The sequence below is a fragment of the Oncorhynchus nerka genome, linkage group LG6 (assembly GCF_034236695.1).
Source record: "Oncorhynchus nerka isolate Pitt River linkage group LG6, Oner_Uvic_2.0, whole genome shotgun sequence".
Lineage (NCBI taxonomy): Eukaryota > Metazoa > Chordata > Actinopteri > Salmoniformes > Salmonidae > Oncorhynchus > Oncorhynchus nerka.
In genome coordinates this window covers 73,748,777-73,763,611 of record NC_088401.1, presented here as the reverse complement: position 1 = coordinate 73,763,611, position 14,835 = coordinate 73,748,777, and the positions used below count along the sequence as shown (strand labels likewise).

The following is a 14,835-nucleotide window of genomic DNA, read 5'->3' as shown; positions in this document are numbered from 1 at the left end:
TTTAAACACATAGCCTACATATCAGTAGATACACACAATATCTAGGTCTAATACATAGTACAGTGCGAATTACAATACTCAATATATATAATGGCTGTCTCTTCATAGTCCCCTTTGTGCAGTAAGGTGTTCTTTTATCTGTTTTGAAACTGGTTTTATTTCTAGCTTGAGTTACCTGGGGAGGCAGAGTTCCATGTAGTCTTGGCACTATTTAATACTGTGTGTTTCCCAGCCTTTGTTCTGGACCTGGGGACTGTGAAAGACCTCTGGTTGCATGTTTTGTGTTGTACCGATGAGAGTCTGAACTGTGTGCCAACTGCTTGAACAGACATATCGGTACCTTCAACACATCAATACCTCGCACAAAGACCGATAGTGATACAGTCAATCTCTCCTCAACTTTGAGCCAGGAGAGACTGACATGCATGTTACTGACACTTTCCCTTTGTGCACATCTAAGTGTGAAATGTGCTGCTTTTTCTGGACCAACTGCAATTGACCTATGTCCTTCTTTGCCGCACATGACCACACAGCTGGGCAGACGTCCAGGTGCAACAAAACTAGGGCCTGTAGGACCTGTCTGGTCGACTGAGATGTCAAGAATGCACATTCATGAACAGATCTCTTCCCATTTTTAGCAACCATCGAGTCTATATTTATTATTTGATTTATTTTAAATGGACCTTTATTTAACCAGGTAGGCCAGTTAGGAACAACTGCGACCTGGCCAAGATAAAGCAAAGCAGTGCGACAAAAACAACAACACAGAGTTACACATAAACAAATGTACAGTCAATAACAAAATAGAAAATCTATGGACAGTGTGTGCAAATGTAGTAAGATTAGGGAGGTAAGGCAATAAATAAGCCACAGAGGCGAAATAATTAGAATTTAGCGTTAACACTGGAGTGATAGATGTGCAGAGGATGATGTGCAAGTAGAGATACTGGGGTGCAAAAGAGCAAGACAATAAATAACAATATGGGGACGAGGTAGTTGGTTGTGCTATTTACAGATTGGCTGTGTACAGGTACAGTGCTTGGTAAGCTGCTCTGACAGCTGATGCTTAAAGTTAGAGAGGGAGATATAAGTCTCCAGCTTCAGTGATTTTTGCAATTCATTCCAGTCATTGGCAGGCAGCAGAGAACTGGAAGGAAATGCGGCCAAAGGAAGTGTTGGGTTTTGGGATGACCAGTGAAATATACCTGCTGGAGCGCGTGCTATTGGTGGGGGGGTGATATGGTGACCAGTGAGCTGAGATAAGTCGGGGCTTTACCTAGCAAAGACTTATAGATGACCTGGAGCCAGCGGGTTTGGCGACGAATATGTAACGAGGGCCAGCCAACGAGAGCATACAGGTCGCAGTGGTGGGTAGTATATGGGGTTTGGTGACAAAATGGATGGTACTGTGATAGACTACATCCAGTTTGCTGAGTAGATTTCTGGAGGCTATTTTGTAAATTACATCGCCGAAGTCAAGGATCGGTAGGATAGTTTGTTTTACAAGGGTATGTTTGGCAGCATGAGTGAAGGAGACTTTGTTGTGAAATAGGAAGCCGATTCTAGATTTAATTTTGGATTGGAGATGCTTAAAGTGAGTCTGGAAGGAGAGTTTACAGTCTAACCAGACACCTAGGTAATTGTAGTTGTCCACATATTCTAAGTCAGAACTGTCCAGAGTAGTGATGCTAGTCGGGCAGGCGGGTACGGGCAGTGATCGGTTGAAGAGCATGCATTTAGTTTTACTAGCATTTAAAAGCAGTTGGAGGCCACGGAAGGAGTGTTGTATGGCATTGAAGCTTGTTAACACAATGTCCAAAGAAGGGCCAGATGCATACAGAATGGTGTCATCTGCGTAGAGGTGGATCAGAGAATCACCAGCAGAAAGAGCGATACCATTGATATATACAGAGAAAAGAGTCGGCCCGAGAATTGAACCCTGTGGCACCCCCATAGAGACTGCCAGAGGTCCGGACAGCAGGCCCTCCGATTTGACACACTGAACTCTATCTGAGAAGTAGTTGGTGAACCAGGCGAGGCAGTCATTTGAGAAACCAAGGCAATTGAGTCTGCCGATAAGAATACAGTGATTGACAGAGTCGAAAGCCTTGGCCAGCTCGATGAAGACGGCTGCACAGTACTGTCTTTTATCGATGGCGGTTATGATATCGTTTAGGACCTTGAGCCATGACCAGCTCGGGAAAATTGCAGATTGCATAGTGGAGAAGGTAAAGGTGGGATTCGAAATGGTCGGTTATCTGTTTGTTAACTTGGCTTTCAAAGATTTTAGAAAGGCAGGGCAGGATGGATATAGGTCTGTAACAGTTTGGGTCGAGAGTGTCTCCCCCTTTGAAGAGTGTGATGACCGTTGCAGGTTTCCAATCTTTGGGGATCTCAGATGATACAAAAGAGAGGTTGAACAGGCTAGTAATAGCCTGTTTTGACCATGACAGCTTACTGTCTAGGGTTACACCCAGCAGTTTAGTCTCCTCAACTTGCTCAATAGCCACATGATTCAATAATAGATCTAAACGAGTTTTAGCGTTGAGCTGGTGATTTGTCCCAAAAATTATGCTTTTAGGTTTTTAGATATTTAACTCCAGCCTATTGCTAGTTACCCATTCTAAGACTGACTGGAGCTTTATGCTACGTGTCTCAGTTATTTATTTTACTGTTGCAGCCTACATGTATGCTGTTGAGTCGTCAGCATACATAGACACAGGCTTTATAAGCTCAGTGGAAGGTCATTAGTAAAAACAGAAAACAATAATGTCCCTAGCCGGCTGCCCTGCGGTACACCAAACTCAACTGAATTTGCATGAGAGGCTTCCATTAACGAAAACCCTCTGTGTTCTATTAGATAGGTATTTACCATAATTAGGCAGGGGATGCAAATCCATACCTACGTTTTGTCAGCAATAGGTTATGATCAATGACATTAAAAGTTGCACAAAAGTCTAACAAAACAGCTCCCAAAATCTTCTTACTGTCAATTTATTTAAGCCAATGATCAGTCATTTGTGTCGGTGCCGAGCATTTTAAGTGCCCTTCCTTATACACATACTGAAAGTCTGTTGTTAATTTGTTTTCTGTAAAACAACTTCATATTTGATTAAACACAATAAAAATAAATAATAATACGTTTGCTAAGCACTTGTAACAGGCTGATTGATTGGCTGTTTGAACCAATAAATGGTGCTCTGCTATTCTTGGGTAGTGGAATGTCCTTTGTCTCCCTCCATGTCTGGGGGCACACCGTCTTCTAGGCTTAAATTGAAGATGTGGCAAACAGGAGTTACAATGTATTCCCGCTACCAACCTCAACAATTGACCATCCAGGTGACCTATGCCGGGTGATTTGTCCTTATTTATAAATACCAACCATGTTTTCACCTCTTCCACACCCACTTTGTGGAACTCAAATTGCAGTGCTCGTCTTTCATTATTTGGTCCATTATGCATGAATATGAAGGCTCAGCATTTGTTGTTGTTTGCTAATCTTGTCAACAAAAAAGTTATTAAAGTGGAGGGCAATATGAAAGGATTTTGATGAAAGTATTCCAGAGCTTTTTACTATCATTCTTTATATAATTGTTCTTTGTTCCATAGTATAATTTCTTCTTCTTTTTGTTGAGTTACGGGACTTCTCAAGTTACGGTATGTTTGCCAGTCTACTGTGTTGTCAGACTTATTTGCTATTCCCTTTGCCTCATTGCTCTCAGCTATACAATTTATATAAATTCATCTATCCATGGGGATTTGGCAGTTCTAACAGTCTTTCTAGATGGGCGCATGCATATCAGTAAGCGGAAGAAGCAATTTCATAAATGCTTCAAGTGCAGCGTCTGGATGTTTCTCATTACACACATCAGACCAACAAATATTTTTCACATCTTTGACATAGGAATAATTGCACAACCTCTTGTATGATCGTTTATACACAATTTTAAGTCCAGTCTTTGAAACGTTGTTTTTTGTAAATATATCATCACTATATGCGATGGGTGTGGATACGGCTTTAAAGCAGATTTCTGCAACATTAGTAAAGATGTGATCAATACGCGTGGATGATTTAGTTCCTGTTCTGTTTGTAAATACCCTGGTAGGTGGTGTAACGAGAGTCAGGAAGCAGGTTCAGGGAGTGTTTTAATAAAATAAACAGAACATAATATAAAACAAGAACCTCGAACACAGACCAGAAACAGAAACAATGACGCCTGGGGTAGGAACCAAAGGGATGGACATATATAGGGAAGGAACCAAAGGGAGGGACATATATAGGGAAGGAACCAAAGGGAGGGACATATATAGGGCAGGTAATCAAGGAGGTGATGGAGTCCAGGTGAGTCTGACGACGCGCAGGTGCGTGTAATGATGGTTACAGGTGTGCGCCATAACGAGCAGCCTGGTGACCTAGAGGCCGGAGAGGGAGCACACGTGACAGGTTGACTGATGACTTGAACCAGATTGCAGGCACTGGTTACAGTTTGGAGCTTATTTTTAAGTGGGCAGCTTGATGATATCAAGTCAATATTTCGGTCATCCAAAATATATACAGTGGGGCAAAAAAGTATTTAGTCAGCCACCAATTGTGCAAGTTCTCCCACTTAAAAAGATGAGAGAGGCCTGTAATTTTCATCATAGGTACACTTCAACTATGACAGACAAAATGAGAAAAAAAAAATCCAGAAAATCACATTGTAGGACTTTTAATGAATTTATTTGCCAATTATGGTGGAAAATAAGTATTTGGTGACCTACAAACAAGCAAGATTTCTGGCTCTCACAGACCTGTAACTTCTTCTTCAAGAGGCTCCTCTGTCCTCCACTTGTTACCTGTATTAATGGCACCTGTTTGAACTTTTTATCAGTATAAAAGACACCTGTCCACAACCTCAAACAGTCACACTCCAAACTCCACTATGGCCAAGAGCAAAGAGCTGTCAAAAGGACACCAGAAACAAAATTGTAGACCTGCACCAGGCTGGGAAGACTGAATCTGCAATAGGTAAGCAGCTTGGTTTGAAGAAATCAACTGTGGGAGCAATTATTAGGAAATGGAAGACATACAAGACCACTGATAATCTTCCTCGATCTGGGGTTCCACGCAAGATCTCTCCCCGTGGGGTCAAAATGATCACAAGAACGGTGAGCAAAAATCCCAGAACCACACGGGGGGACCTAGTGAATGACCTGCAGAGAGCTGGGACCAAAGTAACAAAGCCTACCATCAGTAACACACTACGCCGCCAGGGACTCAAATCCTGCACTGCCAGAAGTGTCGCCCTGCTTAATCCAGTACATGTCCAGGCCCGTCTGAAGTTTGCTAGAGAGCATTTGGATGATCCAGAAGAAGATTGGGAGAATGTCATATGGTCAGATGAAACCAAAATAGAACTTCTTGGTAAAAACTCAACTCGTCGTGTTTGGAGGACAAAGAATGCTGAGGTGCATCCAAAGAACACCATACCTACTGTGAAGCATGGGGGTGGAAACATCATGCTTTGGGGCTGTTTTTCTGCAAAGGGACCAGGACGACTGATCCGTGTAAAGGAAAGAATGAAATGTGGCTGGGTCTTTCAGCATGACAATGATCCCAAACACACCACCCGGGCAACGAAGGAGTGGCTTCGTAAGAAGCATTTCAAAAGTCCTGGAGTGGCCTAGCCAGTCTCCAGATCTCAACCCCATAGAAAATCTTTGGAGGGAGTTGAAAGTCCGTGTTGCCCAGCAACAGCCCCAAAACATCACTGCTCTAGAGGAGACCTGCATGGAGGAATGGGCCAAAATACCAGCAACAGTGTGTGAAAACCTTGTGAAGACTTACAGAAAACGTTTGACCTCTGTCATTGCCAACAAAGGGTATATAACAAAGTATTGAGATAAACTTTTGTTATTGACCAAATACTTTATTTTCCACCATCATGTGCAAATAAATTCATAAAAAATCCTACAATGTGATTTTCTGGATTTTTTTTCTCATTTTGTCTGTCATAGTTGAAGTGTACCTATAATGAACATTACAGGCCTCTCTCATCTTTGTAAGTGGGAGAACTTGCACAATTGGTGGCTGACTAAATACTTTTTTGCCCCACTGTACCTCTCTGTTGATATCACAAACATTATCCAACATTTCACACATATACAGTAGTCCAAATACTGACTTTTAGCACTTTGCGGTCTATAGCAACTTTCTACGATAATAGGCTTTAGGTAAGGCAGATGAACCTGTAGCCATATTACTTCCACATCATCTGACATGAGATATTCTCTCAGCCTAGCAGGAATATGACTCTGGACATACATGGCAACAACTCCTCCATTGGCATTTCTATCTTTCCTGTATATTCTATAACCATGTCTGAATCATCCAAGGAATTATCTAAGTGTGTTTCAGAGATGGCCAGAATATGAATAATTTCTGATGTTAATAAGTTGTCAATTTCATGAACCTTGTTTCTCAGGTTACATACAGTATGGTAATATGAGATATCGTTTGTCCTTTTCTGGGTTGCTTGTTTGCTTTTAGTGCTTCTCTGCAATGATGAGCTGAGGTAGACATGTCAGTGACATTTACATTTGAACATTTGAACCCACACCGTCAGCCTCTTAAACAGTTCGTAATGGCCGTTTCAAAAATCAACCACTGATTTGCTGGAAGCCAATTCCCTCAGGACCTTTCTCTGTTTCTCGGGATCTGTCCCCAAATGGCACCCTATTTCCTTTATAGTGCACTACTTCTGACCAGGGGCCATGTGATAGACCATATAGGAAACAGGGTACCATTTGGGCTGTAGCTCTGTCTCTCTGCCTCAGGAGAGCAATACTGAGCACGAACGATTAAGTGTATCTCTGTTATGTACTATTCTCCTCTCTGGCACATCAGACAGAGAGAGTGCAGGACAGAGAGAGACAGAGAGCTTTTATGTGATAAAACATTAGCTGAAGCAAAAACAAAAAGGGTTCCAGGGTTTAGTCTTCCTGCAGTTAGTGAAGAAAAGGAAAGAGATATTGAACAAGAGAAAAAACCCATTTAGGATGCGTGAGATAAGATGGGAGGATGATGAAAGAGAAAGAGTTAGAAGGCCTGAGAAAAGAGGGAAAGAGAGGGGTATATGCAAAAGAGAAGAGGGAGAGAGTGTGTGTGTGTGTGTGTGTAGACCTACTACACTGTTAAACCGGTGAACACCTGAGCAGGCTTCAGGCAGAGCAGGATTTGTCTGCATGTCTGTCTGTCCATCTGTGTCTGTCTTGGTATCATGTATCTATTCCTCTCCATCCCTCGTTCCATGCATGCTCCCATCCCCTGCTTCTCATCTGTCTGTTCGCTTTGACCTATAACTGCCACTGTCCTCCCTCCCTCTCTCTCTCTTTCTCTCTCTAACCCTCTCACCCTACTCACTCTCTTTTTTTCTCGCTCCCTCTATCTCATCATTTTTTTCTCTCTCTTATCTATGACCAGATTAATTAGTACTAATCACTCATCACTTGTCCAACACAGAAACCCCATGTAACCCCATACTGTCCAGCAGTGGTTCTCAAATCTCAAAATATGAAATACTGTAAAGCTATTCAGAAACAGATCTATCTACACCGAACAAAAATATAAACGCAACTTGCTCAAATGTCTAAGATTCTACACAGTTCATATAAGGAAATCAGTCAATTGAAATATATAAATTAGGCCCTAATCTACGGATATCATGACTGGGAATACAGGTATGCATCTTAGTTACCTTAAAAAAAGTAATGGATCAGAAAACCAGTCAGTATCTGGGGTGACCATTTGTCTCATGCAGCATGACACATCTCCTTCTCATAGAGTAGATCAGGCTGTTGATTGTGGCCTGTGGAATATTGTCCCACTCCTCTTCAATGGCTGTGCGAAGTTGCTGGATATTGACAGGAACTGGAACATGCTGTCGTACATGTTCAGTGTTCCAAACAGGCTCAATGGGTGACATGTCTGGTGAGTATACAGGCCATGGAATAACTGGGATTTTTTTCAGCTTCCAGGAATTGTGTAAAAATCATTGCGACATGGGTCCCTGCATTATCATACTGAAACATGAGGTGATGGCGGCGGATGAATGGCAGGACAACGGGCCTCAGAATCTCGTCACGGTATCTTTGAGCAGTTAAATTGCCTTCAATAAAATGGAAATGTGTTCTTTGTCTGTAGCTTAAACCTACCCTTACCATAACCCCACCACCACCATGGGGCACTCTGTTCACAGCGTTGACATCAGCAAACTGCTCACCCACACGACGCCATACACGCTGTCTGCCATCTCCCCAGTACAGTTGAAACCGGGATTAATCTGTGAAGAGCACACTTCTCCAGCGTGCCAGTGGACATCGAAGGTGAGCATTTGCCCACTGAAGTCGGTTACGATGCCAAACTGCACATTTTAGAGTGGCCTTTTATTGTCCTCAGCACAAGGTCCAACTTTGCAATGATTTTTAATCAGCTTATTGATATATCACACCATTCAGGTGGATGGATTATCTTGGCAAACGAGAGATAGTCACTAACAGGAATATAAACAAATTTGTGCACAAAATTTGAGAGAAATATGCTTTTTGTGCGTATGGAAACATTTGTGGGATCTTTTATTTCAGCTCAAGAAACATGGGACCAACACTTTACATACTGCGTTTATATTTTTGTTCAGTATATATATAAAAAATGTCATAATAATGAATATTACTAACATATGACTAAACGACTTCTGGCCAAGGGATCTGTGGAATAGGTTTAAAGTGAGTTTTACTGAACAATAAAATGTCATATTATTAATCTACAATGTATGTTCTAAACCCTGGGACACATGTGCCTGGGATGCTCACAGGGATATTGGTATCCAGAGTATTCTGTTCTAAACCCTGGGACACATGGGCCTGGGATGCTCACAGGGATATTGGTATCCAGAGTATTCTGTTCTAAACCCTGGGACACATGTGCCTGGGATGCTCACAGGGATATTGGTATCCAGAGTATTCTGTTCTAAACCCTGGGACACATGTGCCTGGGATGCTCACAGGGATATTGGTATCCAGAGTATTCTGTTCTAAACCCTGGGACACATGGGCCTGGGATGCTCACAGGGATATTGGTATCCAGAGTATTCTGTTCTAAACCCTGGGACACATGTGCCTGGGATGCTCACAGGGATATTGGTATCCAGAGTATTCTGTTCTTAACCCTGGGACACATGGGCCTGGGATGCTCACAGGGATATTGGTATCCAGAGTATTCTGTTCTAAACCCTGGGACACATGGGCCTGGGATGCTCACAGGGATATTGGTATCCAGAGTACTCTGTTCTAAACCCTGGGACACATGTGCCTGGGATGCTCACAGGGATATTGGTATCCAGAGTATTCTGTTCTAAACCCTGGGACACATGGGCCTGGGATGCTCACAGGGATATTGGTATCCATAGTACTCTGTTCTAAACCCTGGGACACATGGGCCTGGGATGCTCACAGGGATATTGGTATCCAGAGTATTCTGTTCTAAACCCTGGGACACATGGGCCTGGGATGCTCACAGGGATATTGGTATCCAGAGTATTCTGTTCTTAACCCTGGGACACATGGGCCTGGGATGCTCACAGGGATATTGGTATCCAGAGTATTCTGTTCTAAACCCTGGGACACATGGGCCTGGGATGCTCACAGGGATATTGGTATCCAGAGTATTCTGTTCTAAACCCTGGGACACATGTGCCTGGGATGCTCACAGGGCTATTGGTATTCTTAGTACTCTGTTCTAAACCCTGGGACACATGGGCCTGGGATGCTCACAGGGATATTGGTATCCATAGTACTCTGTTCTTAACCCTGGGACACATGGGCCTGGGATGCTCACAGGGATATTGGTATCCATAGTACTCCACCAATTATTTTCAACTCAATACTATTCCCCTGCCCCTGTTTTTTTCACTGTAATTCAAAATATATAGAATATTAGCTTAAAGCTGCAGCAACACAAATGTCTTTGCCCCATGACAAAATGTGTAGAATTGCAGGAAATGAGCTTGGAAACTGCAAAGTTTTCTCTCCGACGCCAAGAGGCGAGCCTTTTAAATGTTCTTTCCCCGGGCCCGAGACTTGGTTCATCCAGCCATGCACGGCAGAAATCCTAGTAAAACTCCTTGTAGGCTATTTTCATCAGCGGGTCCCTGATGAATTTGCTGTCACAAAAGAGGTGCCCAGTCCAAAACCTTTGAGAACCCCATAAAGGACAGTGCTGTAGTGAACATCAGTAAAACGTCACGGTAGCTAGGAGTGGTGGGTGTGGGGTCTGGCGCAGAGAGTGGTGGGTGTGGGGTCTGGCGCAGAGAGTGGTGGGTGTGGGGTCTGGCGCAGAGAGTGGTGGTGTGGGGTCAGAGAGTGGTGGGTGGGGTCTGGCGCAGAGAGTGGTGGGTGTGGGGTCTGGCGCAGAGAGTGGTGGGTGTGGGGTCTGGCGCAGAGAGTGGTGGGTGTGGGGTCTGGCGCAGAGAGTGGTGGGTGTGGGTGGCGCAGAGAGAGTGGTGGGTGTGGGTCTGGCGCAGAGTGGTGGGAGTGGGGTCTGGCGCAGAGAGTGGTGGGTGTGGGGTCTGGCGCAGAGAGTGGTGGGTGTGGGGAGAGTGGTGGGTGTGGGGTCTGGCGCAGAGAGTGGTGGGGTGGGGTCTGGCGCAGAGAGTGGTGGGTGTGGGGTCTGGCGCAGAGAGTGGTGGGTGTGGGGTCTGGCGCAGAGAGTGGTGGGTGTGGGGTCTGGCGCAGAGAGTGGTGGGTGTGGGGTCTGGCGCAGAGAGTGGTGGGTGTGGGGTCTGGCGCAGAGAGTGGTGGGTGTGGTGGCGCAGAGAGTGGTGGGTGTGGGGTCTGGCGCAGAGAGTGGTGGGTGTGGGGTCTGGCGCAGAGAGTGGTGGGTGTGGGGGGCGCAGAGAGTGGTGGGTGTCTGGCGCAGAGGGGTGGGTGTGGGGCGCAGAGAGTGGGGTGGCGCAGAGAGTGGTGGGGTCTGGCGCAGAGAGTGGTGGGTGTGGGGTCTGGCGCAGAGAGTGGTGGGTGTGGGGTCTGGCGCAGAGAGTGGTGGGTGTGGGGTCTGGCGCAGAGAGTGGTGGGTGTGGGGTCTGGCGCAGAGAGTGGTGGGTGTGGGGTCTGGCGCAGAGAGTGGTGGGTGTGGGGTCTGGCGCAGAGAGTGGTGGGTGTGGGGTCTGGCGCAGAGAGTGGTGGGTGTGGGGTCTGGCGCAGAGAGTGGTGGGTGTGGGGTCTGGCGCAGAGAGTGGTGGGTGTGGGGTCTGGCGCAGAGAGGGTCTGGCGCAGAGAGTGGTGGGTGTGGGGTCTGGCGCAGAGAGTGGTGGGTGTGGGGTCTGGCGCAGAGAGTGGTGGGTGGTGGGTGTGGGGTCTGGCGCAGAGAGTGGTGGGTGTGGGGTCTGGCGCAGAGAGTGGTGGGTGTGGGGTCTGGCGCAGAGAGTGGTGGGTGGGTCAGAGAGTGGTGGGTGTGGGGTCTGGCGCAGAGAGTGGTGGGTGTGGGGTCTCAGAGAGTGGTGGGTGGGGTCTGGCGCAGAGAGTGGTGGGTGTGGGGTCTGGCGCAGAGAGTGGTGGGTGTGGGGTCTGGCGCAGAGTGGTGGGTGTGGGGTGGCGCAGAGAGTGGTGGGTGTGGGGTCTGGCGCAGAGTGGTGGGGTGGGGTCTGGCGCAGAGAGTGGTGGGTGTGGGGTCAGAGAGTGGTGGGGTGGGGTCTGGCGCAGAGAGTGGTGGGTGTGGGGTCTGGCGCAGAGAGTGGTGGGTGTGGGGTCTGGCGCAGAGAGTGGTGGGTGTGGGGTCTGGCGCAGAGAGTGGTGGGTGTGGGGGGTCGCAGAGAGTGGTGGGTGGGGTCTGGCGCAGAGAGTGGTGGTGTGGGGTCTGGCGCAGAGAGTGGGGTGTGGGTCTGGCGCAGAGAGTGGGGGTGTGGCGCAGAGAGTGGTGGGTGTGGGGTCTGGCGCAGAGAGTGGTGGGTGTGGGGTCTGGTGGGGGCAGAGAGTGGTGGGTGTGGGGTCTGGCGCAGAGAGTGGTGGGTGTGGGGTGGCGCAGAGAGTGGTGGGTGGGGTCTGGCGCAGAGAGTGGTGGGTGTGGGGTGGTGGGGTGTGGGGTCTGGTGCAGAGAGTGGTGGGTGTGGGGTCTGGGCAGAGAGTGGTGGGTGTGGGGGAGAGTGGTGGGTGTGGGGTCTGGCGCAGAGAGTGGTGGGTGTGGGGTCTGCAGAGAGTGGTGGGTGTGGGGTCAGAGAGTGGTGGGTGTGGGGTCTGGGCGCAGAGAGTGGTGGGTGTGGGGTCTGGCGCAGAGAGTGGTGGGTGTGGGGTCTGGCGCAGAGAGTGGTGGGTGTGGGGTCTGGCGCAGAGAGTGGTGGGGTGGGGGGCGCAGAGAGTGGGCAGCAGAGAGTGGTGGGTGTGGTGGGAGGGTGTGGGTGTGGGGGTGCAGAGAGTGGTGGGTGTGGGGGTGGGGTCTGGTGCAGAGAGTGGTGGGTGTGGGGTCTGGGTGCAGAGAGTGGTGGGTGTGGGGGTGGTGGGTGTGGGGTCTGGTGCAGAGAGTGGTGGGTGTGGGGTGTGGAGAGTGGTGGGTGTGGGGTCTGGTGCAGAGAGTGGTGGGTGTGGGGGGAGTGGTGGGTGTGGGGTCTGGTGCAGAGAGAGTGGTGGGTGTGGGGTCTGGTGCAGAGAGTGGTGGGGTGTGGGGGTCTGGGTGTGGGGGTGCAGAGAGTGGTGGGTGTGGGGTGGTCTGGTGTGCAGAGAGTGGTGGGTGTGGGGTCTGGTGCAGAGAGTGGTGGTGGTGGTGGGTGTGGGGTCTAAGAGAGAGTGGTGGGTGTGGGGTCTGGTGCAGAGTGGTGGGTGTGGGGTCTGGCGCAGAGAGTGGTGGGTGTGGGGTCTGGTGCAGAGAGTGGTGGGTGTGGGGTCTGGCGCAGAGAGTGGTGGGTGTGGGGTCTGGTGCAGAGAGTGGTGGGTGTGGGGTCTGGTGCAGAGAGTGGTGTGGTGGGTGTGGGGTCTGCAGAGAGTGGTGGTGGGGGGGGTGGTGCAGAGAGTGGTGGGGTGGGGTCTGGTGCAGAGAGTGGTGGGTGAGGGTCTGGTGCAGAGAGTGGGGTCTGGGGTCTGGTGCAGAGAGTGGTGGGGGTGGGGTCTGGTGCAGAGAGTGGTGGGTGTGGGGTCTGGTGAGAGGTGGGGGTGGGGTCTGGTGCAGAGTGGGGTGTGGGGTCTGGTGCAGAGAGTGGTGGGTGTGGGGTCTGGTGCAGAGAGTGGTGGGTGTGGGGTCTGGTGCAGAGAGTGGGGTGGTGGTGGGGTCTGTGCAGAGAGTGGTGGGTGTGGGGTCTGGCGCAGAGAGTGGTGGGTGTGGGGTCTGGTGCTGGTGTGGGGCAGAGAGTGGTGGGTGTGGGGTCTGGCGCAGAGAGTGGTGGGGTGGGGTCTGGTGCAGAGAGTGGTGGGTGTGGGGTCTGGCGCAGAGAGTGGTGGGTGTGGGGTCTGGCGCAGAGAGTGGTGGGGTGGGGTCTGGCGCAGAGAGTGGTGGGTGTGGGGTCTGGCGCAGAGAGTGGTGGGTGTGGGGTCTGGCGCAGAGAGTGGTGGGTGTGGGGTCTGGTGCAGAGAGTGGTGGGTGTGGGGTCTGGCGCAGAGAGTGGTGGGTGTGGGGTCTGGCAGAGAGTGGTGGGTGTGGGGTCTGGTGCAGAGAGTGGTGGGGGCGCAGAGAGTGGGGTGCAGAGAGTGGTGGGTGGGGGCAGAGAGAGTGGTGGGGTGGGTCTGGTGCAGGAGTGGTGGGTGTGGGGTCTGGCGCAGAGAGTGGTGGGTGTGGGGTCTGGCGCAGAGAGTGGTGGGTGTGGGGTCTGGTGCAGAGAGTGGGGTGGGGTGGGGTCTGGTGCAGAGAGTGGTGGGTGTGGGGTCTGGTGCAGAGAGTGGTGGGTGTGGGGTCTGGGGCAGAGAGTGGTGGGTGTGGGGTCTGGCGCAGAGAGTGGTGGGGTGTGGGGTCTGGCGCAGAGAGTGGTGGGTGTGGGGTCTGGCGCAGAGAGTGGTGGGTGGGGTCTGGTGCAGAGAGTGGTGGGTGTGGGGTCTGGCGCAGAGAGTGGTGGGTGTGGGGTCTGGCGCAGAGAGTGGTGGGTGTGGGGTCTGGTGCGCAGAGAGTGGTGGGTGTGGGGTCTGGTGCAGAGAGTGGTGGGTGTGGGGTGCAGAGTGGTGGGTGGTGGGTGTGGGGTCTGGTGCAGAGTGGGTGGTGGGTGGGTGGGTGCAGGGTGGGGTGCAGAGGGTGGTGGGGTGGGGGGTCTGGTGCAGAGAGTGGTGGGTGTGGGGTGGTGGGTGTGGGGTCTGGTGCAGAGTGGTGGGTGGGTGTGGGGTGGTGGGTGTGTGGGGTCTGGTGCAGAGAGTGGTGGGTGTGGGGTCTGGTGCAGAGAGTGGTGGGTGTGGGGTCTGGTGCAGAGAGTGGTGGGTGTGGGGTCTGGTGCAGAGAGTGGTGGGTGTGGGGTCTGGTGCAGAGAGTGGTGGTGTGGTGTGGTGTGGGGTCTGGTGCAGAGAGTGGTGGGTGTGGGGTCTGGCGCAGAGAGTGGTGGGTGTGGGGTCTGGCGCAGAGAGTGGTGGGTGTGGGGTCTGGTGCAGAGAGTGGTGGGTGTGGGGGGTCGCAGAGGTGGTGGGGTGGGGTCTGGTGCAGAGAGTGGTGGGTGTGGGGTGGTGGGTGTGGGGTGGGGTGGCGCAGAGAGTGGTGGGTGTGGGGTCTGGTGCAGAGAGTGGTGGGTGTGGGGTCTGGGTGCAGAGAGTGGTGGGTGTGGGGTCTGGTGCAGAGAGTGGTGGGTGTGGGGTCTGGTGCAGAGAGTGGTGGGTGTGGGGTCTGGTGCAGAGAGTGGT

General features: G+C 50.3%; 1 protein-coding gene across 1 annotated transcript in view; it reads right to left on the bottom strand.

The window, feature by feature from the left end:
* LOC115122397 (glutamate receptor 1-like) overlaps positions 1-14,835 on the bottom strand; it is a 141,087-nt gene that overhangs the window by 20,487 nt on the left and 105,765 nt on the right. The window lies entirely within an intron of this gene.